Genomic DNA, 9,853 nt, shown 5'->3' with positions numbered 1-9,853 from the left:
GCCTTCTATCAAACTTGGGGTGCTCTATCAAACTTGGGGTGCTCTATCAAACTTGGGGTCCTTGTATCAAACTTTGGGCCGTTCTATCAAATTTAGGGCCCTTCTATCAAACTTGAGGCCTTCTATCAAACTTGGAGTCCTTGTATCAAATTTGAGGCCCTTGTATCAAACTTGAGGCCTTGCATCAAACGTCAGGCCTTGTATCAAAAGTTCAAGAGCACCCTCACAAGCACAGACATGACCACCAAGGGAAACAATCCTGTCTCATGGCAGGGGATGTCAAGGAACAAAGCATCCCTGGGTCACATTGTACAGTTTTATATTTGACAAGGTTTCACGGGGGCTTCATCCTGCTTTGAAAGAAAAGCCCTGGGTGCCCAGTCTGGAGTGGTGGGCCTGCATTTGGTGGCTGTCAGGGCTGTGGTGCTCCAGGCCATTGTGAGGGGCTCAGTTGGGGTGGAACAAAGGGTGGGGCTGGCCTGCCCATGGTGTCCCTTATACTACGCTGGAGGCTGAGCTGGACAACAGCCAGAGCACAAACCCCGGCATTGAGAGAGTGCTTCCCCTCTTGCACCCAGAGCCCGGTCCCTCACAAGAGCTTCTTGGGCACAACTCAGGACGGCTGCTGCTGTGGCTGTGGCTGTAGCTCTAGCAGTGGCCAGGCTTTGGTGCCTGCCAGCTGCCTTTCTCTCTCTTCTTCCTGCTCCCATTTCCCTTCCTCCTATATCCCTCAGAGTCTTATCCTTATCCCTCATCCTTTGTATCCCTTGTCCTGCAGGCCATGGCGGCCATCATCATCCTGGTCCAGCTTGTGCACAGCCCTATCCAGTATGCACAGGTGGTTGGTGAAGGGCTGGAGAAGGAGACATATCTGCATGGAAGTGTGTGAAAGTGCCGGGAGTGGCAGAGGATTCAGCTGCTGCAGAAGCAGAGTGGCAGCTCCTGGGGAGTCAAGCTGTGGGCTGCCTTGCAGCAATGGCCGCTCTGGGTTGCTGCTGCAGCCCTGGTCCTGCTCTTGGTTCTGTGCTTTCTCCTCCAGAAAAGGAGCCATGAGCCAGAGAGCAGTGGCCAGATCCATCCAGCAGCAATGTGGATGAGACCACAAAAGATGAAGGAAACAATGCTGTGACAAAGAAAGTCCTGGAGATGAGTCCCAACACACAGAGCTGAGCTGATGAGGTTAGTATATATTAGGAGTAGTTCATGTTTAAGTAGTTAATATGTAGATAGTGCACTTATCCCCCACCAACTGATAAGTAGTTACTATGCTGTCAGTGGAGAGATGCTCAGTAGGGAGAGTTAGTGTATTTATCCCTGCTTTTCTGTCTTCTCAATAAAATATAGTATTCCAGAATCTGGATTGTGCAAGTTCTTACTGTAGTCCACCAGCCCTATTGCGCTGAATTGGTTTGAATCAGAAATTCAGCCTATTTGCACTCTGCCCATCTTATCTCACATGATGAGCTGCACCTCATTAGGGTTTAATTTCTGCTGAATTTCTCTATCTTTAGTGCATCAGTCACGCTATGGCCTTGCCAGAGGTCTGGTGCCAAAGTGGGCATGCTGGATACAGAAACTGGGCTGCTGTATCAGCAGTGAGATTTGCTGCTGCACTTTTCCTCCAGATGCAGAAGCAGACTATTGATTCAGAGTTGATTTAGCTGAGAAGCCTGTGGAAGGTAACATCAGTGTGGGCACTGTGCAAAGAGAAATCACTTGAATTTTTTTCAGGTATTTTATGCTTTCACTTCCCATCACAGAGCAGTCTTTGCAGCCAAGGGGAGAAGGTGTGCACTTAGCTGATAAAAATAAACAGCATTCTCAGCTGCATTCCTGGATTTAATATTTGCAGGTCTGATATTCACTTGTGTTGCTTCAGCAAGCGTGAGTACGCTCAAATACTAAATATTTACACAGTGTGTGTCACGTGTAGATGGGGAGGAGGGAAGGTATCATCCCCTCCTCTTACAGGGGAGTTAAGTGACTTTTCCATGCTTGATCGGTACCCTGACTGCACCTGAAATCCATCAGAGCTCTTGGGGCACAGGATTGCTCTTTCCCTGGGACTTTGGGAGCCACGCTTTTGGGAAATGGTGTCCCTTGGCAGGGGTAAAGGAGCAATAGGGAATTTGGCATAGACAACTGGATAAAGCTTTGGGTGCCCCGTCAAAAAATCAGTCTCTTGTGTGCACTGTGATAGCATCAGTGAGACCAGGCAACTGTACCTCATGCACGGCTTAATTTCACCCAGGAAACTGTGCCAGGGACTTTAAAGAAGCAGCTGCCCCCTAATTCCAAAAATCACTCAGACTTCTGAGAAAACTCATCTCTTCCAGCCTGTGCAGCAAACAAATTGTTGCTCTTTCTGTTGACAACAAGCCATAAATTATCCCATTATAAAAGGGAACAGCAACCAGAGGAGCTGTGCTCAAATCAGCCAGCAGGTATTTTATTTTAGCAGGGAAAGGCAAAACCCTTGTGTTTAAAGGAGATGCCTCCCAGTTTACCCAAGGTGCCCAGCAGCCTGCTGGCTTCTATAGGTTCCTACTGTAAAGGTCACATAGATGGCTTGGGAATAATGCATTCCCCTTGCTCATGTCAGGCAGATGGAGCTGAAAGTCTCTCAGGACTGGTTGTCTCCTGCATGTTTATTTTATTCAGTGGTATCATGTCAGTGTGTCTGCCTAAATATAGCTTCTGTGAAGAGCATTTCTAAGTTTCCTGTTACAGTTTCACTCACAGTTACCTTACAGTAAATGGAGGAAAATCAATGTAATCTCAATTACACACCACTTCTAAATGTGCCTTGCTGGAAATTCTGCCCAGATTGATTCTCCTCTCATGGCAACTGCCCGTCCTCTCTTCCTTTCTCCCTCTCTGTCTCTCATTTTTGTTGTAATAAACCACAATTTTATAATTTAAAACCCCATCACTCTCCTTTCTCTGATGTGCCCTGCAGATAAGGCTTTCACAAGAACTGACAGTGCAGAAACCACGGAGTCCCTGGCCAGAATTGCAACAGTGCAGTTGGGATTAATTGACTCTGTGGCATTAGGACATGACAATTTCAGCAGCTTCAACAAAGTAAACTGAGCAGAAGGGTCAAATTCAAGGTAATCTCTGAACAGCAAACATAAGTGTAAAGATCCCTTCTTTTGTCTTTTGCAGACAAAGTAGCAAGAAAATGATTGACTTAAAAATTTATTCCCTCTGCTATGGTGTTTAAACACAGCTCATTCACCCATCCCCACTGCCCTCTAGTAACACATATCCACAGATCCACAGAAAAACTACTATTATCAAATCCCTGCAGTGTCAGTGGCAGCCGGTCACCAGTAAACAATCACAGCTATAAAATGATCCAACAGATGTTATGCTAGAGATGAGTAGTCCAAAATAGAAAGTCTAAAAATACATCTCCAGGGCCAAATCACACCCTCTTTTTATGCTGGGCTCTGCCATTTTTGGCCCACAATTGGCAATTTGATTCCAAATGGAGGTTGTCCCACAGCCACAAGCACACACTCTGGGATGGGACAGGATGGGGGGGATGTTGTCAGGTGGGGCCCTGACTGCAGTGACCACACACAGACTAGTCCTGATCCTAAACAAGTTTATTTGAGATATTATTATTATTATTATTATTATTATTATTATTATTATTATTATTATTATCTTCTCAAACATCCCCGTAATCCAACACCTGGGCTTTGCTGATGCAAACAGGCTCTCAGAAATTATGCACACTGATGTATTTTTAAAAACTCAGACCTGAGGTAGGATCTAATACCCAGCATGGTTTTATTGTATGTGCAAAAATCAAAGCACCAAAGCTTCAGGAAAGTGGAGTGGAGTTACGGCAGAGAGAGATCAAGTCACAACAGGGGATGACACCACTGTGCTGCCCAACCCAAGAAGGCGCTGGGGCTGGGTGTCCTGCACTCCCATCATGGGTCCCCAGTTCCTCAGTCCAGCAGGGATGTTTCATCAGGAGATTTTGGTTTTATCTTGCTTTCACATCCTGAGACTGAGCCAAAAGGAGAGCACAGATCCCTCAGGGGCTGAGCAGCTGCTTTGCATTACAATGTCTATTAAAGCCTGGAGATAAATGCAGGGTTATTCTCTGCTCTTTTGAAAGGAGAGACTCAGAAGATGTGTTGGCAACATCCTCTCTGCAGAGAAGGGTGTTTCAGCCAGAGGGACACCAAAGAGGGACCTCACAGACCTGTCACCATTAGGTCTTAGACACCTAAATGTTCCTACAAGCAAGGAGCAGGTGACAGCAGTCATTTGGGCCTGTCTGGGTACTATCTTGAGCTCTGATCCTATCAGACCTTGTGAGCCAAACAAGACAAGGCCGCAGCAGCAGCTGGCTGGGAAATTTCCAGGAAAAAGAAGCAAGCAAGCAGCCTTTTCAAATCTGACCCTCTTCTCAGTTCAGGGCCCCTGCAAGGAGGCTGGGACATGAGGCAGGATGGGACATTAAAGTCTCAAATGCGAGGTCAGTTCAAAGGCCTCACTCCCAGCCCAGCTCTGTGACATGGCCTGGACAGGAGGCTGTATTTCCCAGAGTTTCTTTGGCCCTTTAAACGTTGTATGTTTAGCTTGGGTCACCATCGAATGGAGGTGGATGGCCATGACAAAAGCCCTGAGCAGAAATGGAACTTGCCCAGCCAGAAAGGGGGCATGGGATTAGAGGAAGGTTGAAAAGTAGAAAATTTCCTGGAAGAGTGTAATAGGTTCCACTCTCACCTCTGAAGGCAAGTTCCTGGCTGCTTATATAACAAACAGGCACAGCTGGAGAAACCCTGGCAGCTTCCATCAATGCCAGGATGGGGCAAGAAGGATGATCCAGAGGACACAGAGAGCTAAAACAGGGGGTATCCCAGCGCCCAGGGATGGCTCTGGCTGCCAACCACTCTGCTTGGCAGGACTGCTGTTCAGTGAGCCTGACCCACCAGGCCCATTTCTCATCCCAGTGTGGCACAGCCCTCAGCCATGCATCCATGGGCAGCTGCCCTGTGCTAGCTTCCACAGAGAATGCTGAAGGGATGGGCTGAAAGGAGCTCTCCATGCTTATCCTTCCAGACAAGGAGCCTGTTTGCTGCCTCTCGGCTGCTCTGGGACGGCATTTCTTGCCCATTTGCCCGTTGGCCATTTGTCCATTTTTTGTCCATTTTTGCCCGTTCACTGCTCCCCAGGCCTGTTTGCCCCTCCCTTGGCTGCTCCCGGCACCACCCCCTCCTCGCCTGGTTTGCTGCTGGACCCAGCAGGCCCCGGGGCTGTGCCTGGGCTGGGGAACCCCGGTACTGCTCGGTCTAAGCCTCACCCCACACTTTGTTACCTCACACACCCACTGAGATTGTCACTGCTGTTCCTCCCTCTCTGCAGTGGTGCAAAGACAACTCCCACATCCCCAACGAGATGGCGATGAGATGGGAGGAGATGAAGGTCAGAAAGTGCTGATTTCTCATTTCACAGTTTGAATAGAAAATTTCATGTGATCTCAGCGTCCCCCCTTCCCCACTGCTCTTCCCTGGTGATGAACATGCTTGTGCCAGCTCAGATTCAGTGCCTGAACCATGGAACACCATCTCCCTGTGGCACTTAGAGAAGCTCCAAAGACATGGAGGTGGCTCTGTAATGGAAACCAAAACAGATGTCTCCTAAAACATGTTCTCTGGAAGGCTCCTGGCTCACTTCCAGGACAGGCCCTTTGGTCCTGCCTGGCACAAGATTTACATGAGCTCTCCCTGCCCAAAGGACAGTGGATTGTAGGTTTGGCTGCCTGCATCCCTCATCCAGCTGGAGCACATAGGATGTTCATATTTGTTGGTGAAAGAAAATAATAAAAGCAGAGCAAGTGTTAAGGGATGCCCAGCCTGTGTTTATTTTCTCCTGACGTGCACACACATCTCCAGTTTTTCACAGATTAATTCTTACTCCCTGTGTTGTGGCTTTTTTCAATTTTACAGAGACTTGAAGCTGAACTCATTTACACTAGAAAGAATGTTCCTTGCTTCAGCTTCCCAACATGGGTTAAAATCAATAACATTAAAGTTTATTTTAAACACTTTAGTTTAGCAAAGCAATTTTCTCAGCATTCCAGCCTGCTGTCAGTTTTTTCATTGCTATTTGCAGTGCATTAGGTGTAGTAAAGGAGTGTTTCACAATCCCATCTGCTTTCAAAGACCTTTCTAACAAACCCTGCAATGAGGATATAATTCATGTGATGACCTTGGTCAAAAACAAACACAGGCCCCAAGGTGCAGCACATGCAAGGGGGTTGATACACACACAGGTTTCATTTTAAAAGAGGTTTTATGTGACACTGTCTTGCCAAAGCTGGCTGGCCTTGTGTACGCCCAGCAGCATCACTGCTGCTGGGCAGGGTGATATTCCTTGGCTCATTTGGAATATACATTTTATGGTTTTAAAAAGACTCCACACCCTCAGAAATGCCCATGAGCGGATGTTTGCAAATACACAATGCCATTACCTCGTCAGCAGAATAAACCTAAGTGCCATATTGTCCAACAGCGGAACTTAAAAGGGATGATGAGACATTTCTGTGAGTGTGAAGGGGCTGGAGGAGACAAGGTGGGTGAATAAATTTGCCACAGATGACACAGCTCTGCAGGCAGGTCCCCTAAGGAGAGGGCAGTTGGGTTTTCTGTGCTGCAGACCTGACTGCCACAGACCAGGCTTCAAGCAGTTGATCTGGAGCAGCTGCAGACTCAGCTGCTGTCATGGAGCATTGAGCCATACATGGACCAGGCTTTGACATTTCCCCCCACTTCTGAAAACCAGGTCACCTCTCAGGTGCTGGCAGTGGCGTTAAAAGTCTAATTTTAGGCTCCTGGCTGCAGCAAGCATCCCTGTAAATGCTCAGTTTCTCTGCCAAGCTTCTGTAAGCTGGAGTGGAAATTTGCATCAAGAAGGCTTCACTGTCTGCACTCTGAATGGAAATAAGAAAAATAATACTCAGGAAGATCATCTGGACAGAGTTATCTCTGAGAAGGCAACACAAGCAATAGAGAAAGAATTTGTTATTTTGTTTTTCAGCACAGTTTTAGGACCCAGCTTGTGACTTTTCCAACCCTCCCTATATGAGCTGCTGGCAGGCTGCCACCACACTGACTGTCCCTTGGAGCCCCTGGAATGGTCCATGCTCAGCACCAGCTACATGCAGAAACAAAACTGGACCAGGAGGTAGCTGTGAGCAGCTTCAGATGCTGTTGGCTCTGTTGTCACACCTCACATCTGCTGCACATGGGAAGGGAGATGGGGACTGCAGGAATCCTGGCATTTTGTGGGAAGGAGGTGGGAGCAGGAAGGGACAGTGGGGGCTTTGAGGAAGAAGGGGAATGGATTCTTGCCACCCTGTCCCTGTGGTCCCACACACATAACTGATACTCTGGGATGACCCCTGGGTTATCTGAGGCTGCAGATTAGCCAAGGACTTGTTTGAAAGGACAGATATTTTACAGTGGTGTGAGTTATCTGAGATGCAGGCTGCATGCATGAAAACACAATACTTGGAGCTCCTCAATTCAAAGCATTGTGATGTGATAGTGAGATACATATTATAGGGCCTTAAATCATGTCTACAGCCCTGATTACAAATTCACACAGTCCTGTCTCAGCATGCACCAGGAGCAGAGTCAGACCTGGAAAAGATTCTTTGGGGATGGACTATTCAAGTGCTCCAAATTCCTGCTCAGTTTCTGGGAGAGGGTACTGATTCAGTGCTACCTTAGTTTCCTCAGGCTTTCATCTTGGAGAGAGCCTGTGCCACTTGCAGAGAAGGTCCTGCAGATATTTGGGGCACAGCAGTTCCATCCAGCCACTGCCACTCTCCTAGCACAGGAGTACAGACACAGGCCAGCTGGCACAGTGTCAAATCCTGGCCCTGCAAAAACTTGCGGATTTTCTGGCATAGGCCAGGGTTTCACCAGGCACATTCCTGCTCAACTTCATACCTTTTATCCTTGTTCATTAGAACTTAAAATCCAACTGAACAGACCACCCAGGCACTGGTCAGAGAAATGCATTTTCCAGTGTCTGGAGGAACAAGGAGGATTGCCATGTCCCTTTGTCCTGGGTCTCTTGTGCCCATTTACCAGGCAGAGTCTGCTGTATTGTTAACTACAGCACTAAGTGCCCTCCAGTTGCTTATTCTGCATTTTACAGGATCTGGACCATTCCTGCATTTGCTCTCAGGGTGCCTTTCCAAGGATTCTGGAGGATGAACCTGCAATTGGGCTACCTGGTATAAATGGATAGGCTGGGGTTTTTTTGGTTTTGTTTTGTGGTTGGTTTTTTTGTTTGTTTGTTTTTGGGTTTGTTTTGTTTTGTTTTGTTTTGTTTTTAATATTGTCTTTATATTTAAATGGCCAACTTTTGCCATAAGTTCTGGTCCAGTGTCTCATATCCAGGGAGGAAACCTTTGAGGCAACCACTCTGACAGAGGATCCAGAGACAGCAGTAAGGAAGGTGCTGCAGGGACATGGAGAGGAGTCAAACATTCATCCTGACCCCTCCTCTGTGGAAGGCAATACAGACCCTACACTGGGATTGCTTTTGGCAACTGTGTTTTCTAGGCCATATTTCTAAAGGAGAGAAAAGCACTCAAATCTGTGACGCAAGGGCAAAAATTCTTCACCTCCTCAAGCCTCTCTGAAAAAACTCCAAACTGTGTGAGGGTAATGATGCTCTTTTTAAATGAGCCTTACTTAAAGAAGCCCCAGTTGTGCTGAAGATAACTTCAGATAGGGGAGCTAATTACTTTGCAATCTCCAGCTGAGAATATGAAATGCTGGAAAAAGCTTCTTGTTGTACCCAGCTCTGCAATTCTACAGAGGAAACAATGGCCATGCACTGCTGGGGTAGCCTCAAGCCAGGGCTGCTGATAAGCAGCAGCAGCAGTAGGGAGGCAGACAACATCTTGAGCATCTTGAGCAGCCTCGGGGCAGGACTGCACTGGGAGCAGCCACTGACAGATACTGGAGACCTTTTCCTGACCAGAAAAAGTCCTGTAGGGAGCTCAGAGACAGGTACAGCTCTGGAGGGAGGGAAGAGTGGTTTCTCTTCACATTTCTATCCCTATGTCCTTTTTCTGGTAGGGTCTGTGGTCAGAAAGCCTGGAAATGCAGCAAGTGCTCATTTTACTCGATAGCAGATCTGGATTTTGGTGTTGACAGTTCTTAGTAAGCTGTTGCAGCCGGAGCTGTGCCAAAACAATCAAGGCAAAGAAAAGCCATTCTATCTTTCTGTGTAGGGTAAGTCAACAGAGATCCTTCTCTGGAAACAACAGAGCTGTATTTATTTGCATCCAACCTGGTTTGGCCCTGATTTGGCAAATAAAACCATGTAATTTCCATCAGCGAGCAGCTGAAAATTCCCCTCTGCTTTCAGAGACCTTTTGAAGTGGGGATGCCTCATATTTCTTAGAAGATTGATGAAACCTGAAAGATTAAACCACACTTCTCTATCATTACAGCGTGGGGCACCTGGACTTCTTTAGGAGGTGGCACAGAAAGGTTCTGTACAGTCTGAGGTGATCAGTGCTGAAAAGAAGCTTTTCAATGAATTAAGAGCAAAACCATCCCCTTCGACAGGTACCAACACCCAACTCACTGGGGAAAACACCTGCTTGAGAAGGAGCCTTCATTTATCTGTGAGGCAGAAAAGCTCCCACTGATGGCTCTGAGCAAAATTAAGGGCTTTTGGCTTGTGCATCTATAATTAGACTGAGCAGAAGGCAAAATATTCCATTATGACAACTTCAGAGTTGAAAGAAATAGGTCTGAGCAGATGTTGATTTGCAGGATAAACAAATTAATTCAATTCA

The sequence above is a fragment of the Zonotrichia albicollis genome, chromosome 6, assembly GCF_047830755.1.
Source record: "Zonotrichia albicollis isolate bZonAlb1 chromosome 6, bZonAlb1.hap1, whole genome shotgun sequence".
In the NCBI taxonomy this organism is placed as follows: domain Eukaryota; kingdom Metazoa; phylum Chordata; class Aves; order Passeriformes; family Passerellidae; genus Zonotrichia; species Zonotrichia albicollis.
This window is presented reverse-complemented; position numbering follows the sequence as displayed.